The following is a 9,724-nucleotide window of genomic DNA, read 5'->3' as shown; positions in this document are numbered from 1 at the left end:
CCACCTTAAATGCTTCTATGCAAATGCATGAAGCATGGGGAATAAGCAGGAAGAACTTCAGATGTGTGCATGCCTGAAGGGCTATGGTGTTATTGGTATCATTGGGATGTGGTAGGATGACTCCTACAACTGGCGTGTGGTGATGGTTGGGTATAAGCTCTTTAGGAAGGACAGGCAGGGTAGAAGAGGAAGGGGTGTTGCCCTCTACATCAATGACCAGCTAGAGTCTGTGGAGCTTCACCTGGGTATGGAGAAAGAGTAAACTTGAACCTTACGGGTCCTGAAGGAGCTGGCCAACAAAGTTGCAAAGCCTCTGTCCATCAGATTTGAAAAGTCTTGGCAGTCTGGAGAAAACCCCACTGACTGAAAAGGGGAAACATAAGACCCATTTTCAAGAGGGGAGAAAAGGAATACCCAGGGAACTACAGACCAGTCAGTTTCACCTCTGTGCCAAGCAAGATCATGGAGCAGATCCTCCTGAAGGCTCTGCTAAGGCATATGGAAAACAAAGGAGTGATCGGTGACAGCCAACACAGCTTCACCAAGGACAAATCCTGCCTAATTTGGTGGCCTTCTACACTGGGGTCATGATATTGGTGGACAAAGGAAGAGCAACTGATGTCATCTACCTGGACCTTGCAAAGCCAACTGTCCTGCATGACATCCTGGTATTGAAACTGGAACAGTACGAATTTGATGGATGGAACACTCTGAGCAAGGAATTGGCTGGGTGGTTGCACTCAAAGAGTGGTGATCAATTGCTCGATATCCAATGGAGACCTGTGAGGAGTGGTGTTCCCCAAGGATTGGTACTTTGACCAGTGCTATTTAACATGGTTGTCAGCAACATCGACAGTGGCACTGAGTGCACCCTCAGCAAGTTTTCTGATGACACTAAAGTGTGTGGGGAGGTCGACATGCCGCAGGGAAGGGATGCCATCCAGAGGCACCTTGACAGGCTTGCGCAAACTGCATGAAGCTCAACGAGGCCAAATGCAAGATCCCAAGCACAAATACAGGCTGGGTGGAGAATGGATCTAAAACAGTTCAAAGGAGAAGGACTTGGGAGTGACGGTGAATGAAAAGCTCAACATAAGCCAGCAATGTGCACTTGCAGCCCAGAAAGTCAACTGTGTTCTGGGCTGCATGAAAAGACGAGTGGCCAGCAGGGCCAGAGAGGCCCTTTAGTTGCCTCTTGTGAGACCCCACCTGGAGTACAGGGTCCAGTACTGGAGCCCCCAACATAAGAAAGACATAGAGCTCATGATAGAAAGTCCAGAGAAGGGCCACAGAGATGATCTGAGGGCTGGAGCACCTCTCCTACAAGGACAGGCTGAGAGAGTTGGCCTGTTCAGCCTGGAGAAGAGAATGTTCCGGAGGAACCTTGTAGTGGCCTTCCCAGTACCTGAAAGGGCCTACAGAAAAGCTGGGCATACAACAAGAACATGCATATTACAAGAGCATGCAACGTTAGGACAAGGGGGTAATGGATTAAAACTCGAAGAGAGCTTTAAGAGGTAATTCTTTAGTGTGAGGGTGGTGAGACACTGGAACAGGTTGCCCAGAGAAACTGTGGATGCCCCACACCTGGAAGTGTTAAGGCCAGCTTGGATGGGGCTCTGAGCAATCTAGTCTAGTGGGAGGTGTCCCAAGTCCCCCATGAAGGGAACTTGGAACTAGATGATCTTTAAGGTCCCTTCCAACTCAAACCATTCTATGATTCTATGCAAAATGTATCACATGGAGCAGGAAACGCTATAAGCAGCATAACTTTTCTTATAAAGCAAATACACAAATATTTAGGATATTACACCCAAATCTCAACTCTAAAATCAAGAGCTGGAATGAAATAAATTAGTTTGTTACAAAAATAAATATGAAGATGACAAGCAAGTGTCCTGTATCTCTTGAAAAGCCCTTATGAATAAAAGGATGGATTTTCTTGGAAAGCTTTTAAAATGCCAAACAGCTATATACAAAGTATTTGCTGTCAATTCCAGCATGTGTTGAAGCAGCTAAATTTATTCTTTTCTGCAATGGTTTAGTACTCTACAATTGATTTCTAAAAATAAAAGGAAAACATCTGGAGTGGGGATTACAGCTACTGTGAAAAGATAGTAGAGCTGCATTCTTAGAGAATTAGTTGGAGAAAGAGTTTCCTTAGAAACCATCCTTACCTGGGCTACACAAGTGACCTGCAAAGTCTCTTCATTATTTTATTAGCCATTCCAGCCTTTCCAAAGGCAGTCAAAAGAAAGTCTGTATCTGACTTTGATATAGATGGTCAATAGGCCACAAATTTTTGGCCAGGTATGATAAAAAACATACTACTGTATTCTCTGCTACTGGCCACAGAAAACAGTGTAAAGACATTGCCCTGATGAACAATTTTACATTTGTCAGATATTTTTTCTGTTTAGTATAATTGGGATCAATCACTATTAAAACTGATATTAAAACTTGCTAAAAACCCTCTTTCTGATGCAGTACAGGATATAATTTGTCTTTTTCTTGGCTTGGGCACATTGCTGGCTCATGTCCTGTCTGCTGTTGAAAAATAATCCCGGTTGGGATACAGACACAACCACTTCTTTTCAAAAAGCAATTAATCCTAAAACTAATCTCTTCATGTACTGATTAATGAGTAGAAAGTATTTACATTAAGTAGGCCCTTGGTCAAGCTTTAGGCACCACTAAGATTTTGGAAAAATTTTATGCTCCATATTTTATATTGGCTATGGCTGAGCCACATCCAATTCAGTAGCACATTACAGTGAAAAATTATTCAGGATAGGCTTCACTCATTCTATCTTTCTTAAGCAACACATTTGGAAGCCCCTTTGCACCTCTGGAAATCTACATCTTATTACCTCACTTTATTTAGTTTTATAATAACCCAAACTTGTATGCTGTGGTTTAGAAAAACTTTTGAGGTGTTATGTCAACACAATATATTTTAAGAATAACATTAATTAAATTAGGTGGGAAAGCAGACACAGTCTAGTACCAGCAACACAAGATTCAGTATAGCTGAGTTGCCTTAGAGAAAAAAACAGATACCTGAAGAGATGAATAGATGATGAGTAGATTGCTGAAAGAAATACAGCAGCATAGAGCCCTAGCATCTGTTACAGCTCTCTGGACTTTATTAATATATAAGCAGATTAAACTTGTCTTACTGAAGACATTCTAAAAGTCTACTAAAATAGCAAGAAAATCAGGAAAATCACAGTAAGTAATTTTATTTGTTTTAAAAACACTTTTCTAATCCTGGTGGGCCTTCACCCTGTCACTCTACTTATCTCAATAAGGCAAGGCATGTCCACAAGCACTGTGGTGAGCAAATACCTTCTGCTCAGTTCCTTCCCTCAAGGCCAATGAGAAAAGATGAAGAATTCCATGAAGAATTTCAGGGTATTCCATCAGGAGATAACCTGGCAATCACATCCATGAAAGGCTGCAGGACCATTGAGTAGCTTCACACAAATTGGCTTTTCTGCTGTGAGTGATGAATTTGGTTAAATCAGTATTAGTAGATGGCAGAATAGAAAAACAATCTTCAAGAGGCACGAAAGAAGTCCTAAGAGTGGCAGATTCACCAAGGGAAGCAAACTCAGCTGGACTGGAAGAAACAGGTGGAATATACACTTCACATATAAGAGGAAACATGGTCTTTAATTAGTTTGTTCCTACCTGTAGGTTGAAGTCTAAAATTGATGTGGTGGGGTAATCATGTAGTCCACAGTCAAAAACCAGGAAAGAGATGGGAAATGTGAACCAAATAATGGAGTACTAGAAAGATGAAGAACTAGCTTTTAAGTACAGTTCCTTTTCCTCTTATTTGCATACACACACAGTGCAACTCTGCTGCATAGCTGAGAAACAAATGCTTGTAGATCTAAAGCCACAAGCATGTCTCTTCTGGCCTAAGACAACTACATTTTGAGTTTTACTTTACCTGTTGAGTTTCTTCTGTAATTTAAGAAGGCATCCATACCATATTCCAAAGTGATACTGAGCTTTTAATTCACCGGTTTAATCCTAATGTGAATTTGATGACTTCCTATTCAATATGAATCAGATTCTCCCTCCTTTCAGAATATTTCTTGATTGATAGCAATGTTAACAATATTAATGTGCAAACAAAAGTCTTTTAAGAACATAGATACGGTTCAAATCTTACTGCTATTTAAAGCTTTAAAAATATATGCTATATTTCACCTGTCTGCCTGACAAGGGTATAGCCAGAAAATAGCAGAATATATCTTAATAGATACTGCCAGAAATAGATTTCTAAAATATATATATAGCAATCTCTTATTTTACAGCATCTACCAACATCGGATTCTGCTCCAGATCAAAAGAATGAAATTTGAAAATTCTAACAACAAGTGTGTTTTACAATGGGATAAATATTAACATCCTGGTTACCACAATTCTGCTGAGGTAACACACGTGAACAACCCAATAGTTAAAATATTCTGAGAGCATTTTAATGAAATTGCCTTGGTGGAAATGGTTGGAGAAACAAACACAAAATAAATGCAATTTCAATTATTAGTCTAGCATTTGATCACGTACTTCAGACCATACCATAAAGCAATGGAGAACATCTGAGTTTTTTGTGCAGACAACAGGAAACTGAGATGAAAGTACAGCTCCATTGCTTAAGCTTCATAGAATCACAGAATGTTAGGAGTTGAAAGTGACCTTGAAAGATCCTGCCAGAGCAGGATCCCCTAGGAACATGTACAGGCAGGTTTTGAATGTCTCCAGAGAAGGAGACTTCACAATCTCTATGGGCAGCCTGTTCCAATGTTCTGTCACTCTCATAATGAATAAGGTTTCCCTTACATGGAACCTCCTGTGCTCCAGCCGGCACCCATTGCCCCTTGTCCTACCATTGGACATCACTGAGATGAGTCTGGCTCTGTCCTACTGACACTCTTCTTTTACATATTTATAAATGCTGATTGCCCTCAGCCTCCTCCAAGCTAAAAAGACCCAGCTCCTTCAGCCTTTCCTCATCAGGAAGATGTTCCACTCCCTCAATCATCTTTGTGGCTCTGTGCTGGACTCTCTCAAGCAGTTCCCTGTCCTCCTTGAACTGAGGGGCCCAGAACTGGACACAATATTCCAGCTGTGTGATAAAAGCTTTTTTGTTTTTCTAACACCCACATGACCCGTACCTCACACAAAAACCCACCCTTACTAGCTTATACAGAACAGGTCCAATTTGTCACTTTCAAGCTAGAGTAACTGTCAGAATATTCCTCAGTGATCTGAAAAAAGCATTGCAAACACAACAGCGGAGTAACATCCATTTTTTATTACATCAAATTTGGAATTGCTGCTTGCAGCACTTTTAAACTATCTTTAATATGCTTTAAAAAGCAAAAGAACTTTGACTTTTTTTTCCAGATTTTAGTTGATATTTTGGAAGGAAACATAACAGGTACATTTGAAAGCTCCTAAATGACTTAAGGTCCCAGGCTGAAAATAATTTTGACAACATTTTTGAAACCTATTTTAAATGTGGTTGGCAGAATTAAAGGCACAATATTTGTTTGGGAAAGGAGATCTAAACTTCTAAATTATCCTGACAAAATTGTCACCTTAGATTTTTTTTAAGCAAAAATTGAAGTGCTTTATTTTATTCTTATAATTATCTCAACATTTTCACCTTCTTCATTCCACTTTTGCTTGCACTTTGCCCTTCCAGAAAATGCATGCAGAAGTAAATTCATTCCCTAACGGTCAACCTGGTCACATTTAGCAGCATAGAAAGCACTGAGGACAGAAGTTCTATTACACAAGTTTTGTTTCCTTATTTCACAAGGGACGCAAGAACTTGCTAATAACAAAGACATTTAATATGTAAAGATTAGCTGTCACATTTCTGTCAGGCCCACTAACACATTGCCCAGTTAAGTTGGCAGAACTGAGCTAATAATTTAAATTTTTTTCCCCCATTTTTTTTTGTTGTTGTTGGTTGGCTTGGTTTTTTTGGTTGTTTTTGTTTGTTTTTCTTTGTTTTCTGGTGGTGGTGGTGTGTGTGTGTGTATTTTTTTTTTATTTGGCATTTTTTCTTGTTTTAGCTACCAAATGAATGGTGCCAATGTCACAACAACAGAACTAAAATAATTTCTGGGATAAAAATCTCCAACCCCTTCAAGCACTGTAGGAATTCTAGAGACATTCAGGTGGTCATCTACATCTCATCTTTACTGCATTCAAGCACCTACAGTTCTTTATTGGAGGGAACTGACTAAATCCTTTAATAGTCTAATGTAGGTGGAGGTTTTTCCTGACTTTCCTCAATTGAGTAATGAAAACTAAATGAGAGTCACCCCACATATAACAGTTCCCTCTGCTGTGAAAAGGAAAAAGAATCAATATAGCTGGATGAAAAGAAAACTGATTGGAATTGAACAAATGAAGCCTTTCTTTTTCTTTAAGAAGAGACTGAAGGAGGATCCAGTCCCTATGCCATTTTATCTTTAAAGAAACTCATTAGCATTGTTGGAAGAATGGAAGAAAAAATAACTGCTTTTCTCTGGAACTATACTGAGCCAGCTTTATGAATAGACAGTGTGCAGCTGCCTGTCCCTGCAAGAAGTTAGGGTCAGCAAAACAGAAAATTGACAAACATTAAATACTTGATTTGTTGGAGACTGTGTACTCAGATATCATTACCCAGTACGATTCTTGTGAACAGGAGATGAGGTACAGCAAAGAGAGACAGACAAACTCCTTAAAGAACTTGAAGAAGACAAAGCTTTTGAAGCTTCTAATGTGTAGACAGCTATAAAGAGACAGAATAATAAGCAGATGTCCTCCCTAAGTCCATTTTAGCCCTAAAAATTATTCAGACTGGAATTTATAACTAGTTAACCACAGAAAAGGCAGAAAAGCCTACTTAATGAGCTACGAGGAAGATTGGCATGATCTAATCAGTGCAGTTATGCAAAGGAAGAATGTATGGAAAGAAAAGAATAACATAAAAAAAAAAAAGAAGGGACAGAACTGTGGCTTAAGAAGCAACAAATTTTGCAGTAAGCAAAGAACTAGGAGAAAAGCCAAACATTCATTGTTAAAATTGGCAAGAATAAGCTCCTTCTCTGTGTATTTTGGGAAAGCAGTTAGCACATCAGCAGAAAACACCTTTGCATACCGTAGAAATTGGCTGTGACTGTCAAAAAGCAAGAAGCAATTCTTACTGAGAACACCCTAGGAAATTCACGAAACTTCCAGAGTCAGCAACAACACAACAACAACAACAAAGGGAAACTTTAATAGTTTACTTTTACCATCCTATCATATTTGTCTTATCAATAAGCAACATATTCTTTGGAGCTAATTTCAGTACTGTAAACTGGCCACTAATTAAAAAGCCATTCATTAACACTCTCACCAGCATCGCAACATGGATGTTAAAATTTATAAGTGGGGCAGAGACTAGATGCTGAAATTATTGTGGAACCAGAACATTTGATCAGCTTTCTTTTCCTTCACTCATGTTTGTATCAATGAATTAAGCTTTCTGATAAGAAACTTCCAGAATACTTCCTCTATTCTGATACAATCTGAGTCACCATCCTTAGAGGTATTCAAGAAACATGTACATGAGGAACTTGAGGGCATGCTCTAGTGGCTGAGAATGTAGGTTTTGTGTGGTGGGTTTTTTGGGGGTGTGGTTTTGTGTTGTTTCTTTTTGTTGTTGGACTCTGTGATCTCAGAGGTCCTTTCCAACCATGACTACTCTGTGATTGTATAATAAACTGAAAATAACAAATGCTACGAGTTACTTTCTTGATTCGGCTTCCTCAGTTATCTGAAATATTTTGGGGGTTCTGATCAGAGTGCTAGAAATGAAATATACTACTCCTTGTCCCTCCTCTACATACTGTGGAGATAAATGCATATTTTTCTTTGCCATGGATTAATTTCAAGGATTTTACAGGCAACCTGTTGCAAAAACCTAGTTACTCAGACAAGTGAGTCACAGTATTTTTTGTACTGGAACAAGCAGTGGATAATTATTTTACAGTGTTTATAAATTGCTTGTTTTTTCTTCCTGAATCTATATGTACTGTGTGACAGACTACATCACATACTACATGACATCCACAACACAGACTTAACAAAACAGATGGATTCTCCAACATGTATTTGTTCAGATTTACCACCTAGGATGTATGACAAATGCCATGCATCCAACCCATGAGTATCTGTGCAGTTAAGAGAACTGCTTTCTTGGGACACATGAAAACGTACTTCAGACTCTAGAAATAAAAAAAAAAAAACTGTCTTTTTGAGTCCTGTAAATTTACCAGTTTTATGAGAAATCTCTTTACAATACTTGGTGATCCTATAGTTTACTGTTGGATTATGACCTGTAGGCTATTTCCCATGCAACATGACTTCCATTTATAACTCATGAGAGATCATGTACTCTTCCATTGAATTCAGGGGAAATAATAGTTAAGAGAACGTGAAGAACTAAAAACCAAGCACAGAAAACATACATTTCAGGGAATTATGTAAATCAGCTAACATATATACTGAGCTTTTGATGAAGAACAGTAGAGTAGGCCTGTGCAGGTAAGCAGCATCAAATAAGTACTTTTTTTAACCTGGGGGGGAGGGGTTGTTGGTTAGCATAGATATTGGTCAGCAAATCAGGATCCTTTCAGAAAGTATTTATTAAATGAGGAAAAAGAGGTAAAATGTAAACACTTCACATATCTGCTTCAAGGAATAATTGACTTTCTAATGAAATGAAAAATGGAAAACAACAACGTAAAAATTAACAACAGAATTATGAACAATATGCAAATATGGTTTCACAAAAGATTTACACTAGTACTCATAAATGTTTTGCAAAATTAATTTCCAGTGGATTAGCTATGGCATCATATATTTGCTGAATTGATTAATGAATTACTTGATAGGATGCAACAACTGTTAGTCTCTTTTTGCTGAATATTTTCATTAAAAACTTCAGAGAATGGGTACACAGCATCATTTATTCATACAAATGTCAGTGAAGATAAAGAAATTGTGCTCACAGAACTTAAATCCTAGTATTACGAATGTTAAAATAATTCTACAGCAACTTTTTATTTCAAAATGCAAGCTGGTTCTCAGAAATCAACTGAGAATAAAAATCTGTTAAGCATGAAAAAAAATTTTAGAAATCAAAGGAACAAAGAAAAGCAAAGCTAGTGGTGATGAGGAAAAAGGTATGCAGTCAAGAGAGTTTGGCACAGATAATAATAGCACCACTTGTGGAATTCATAGTCAAAATTACCATATTATAGAGGAGTGCAGTAACACTATCTCTACACCTCAGAGAAAACAGAGCCTAAAATACTGCAATTTTCATGGCACAAAGGAAAAAAACAAACACAACTGGACTGACAAAAAAAAATAGACTTGAGTTATCTTCGGTTTCTAAAGTTGGTATTAAGAGTCAACCAATTGCTGCACACAGATTATACCTAGTAGACGCACAGCAATTACCATAGTCGTCTTATAAGTTCTCTGGAAGGGGTTCACCTTGCACACACATCACTGAAACTGCTACTGGAGTAGTGAAGCATTGCACAGGTACTTGTTACGCCATCTGATGACACACAATTCCTCCCTAAACCTTCTCAGTGAATGTAAAGCTTGCTTTGAGCTTTGAAGGACTAGACCTTGTCCCATCTGAAGCCACTAC

The sequence above is a fragment of the Chaetura pelagica genome, unplaced genomic scaffold, assembly GCF_000747805.2.
Source record: "Chaetura pelagica isolate M959 unplaced genomic scaffold, ChaPel_1.0 scaffold67, whole genome shotgun sequence".
NCBI classification, from domain to species: Eukaryota; Metazoa; Chordata; class Aves; order Apodiformes; family Apodidae; genus Chaetura; species Chaetura pelagica.
Note: the sequence above shows the minus strand (reverse complement) of the source record.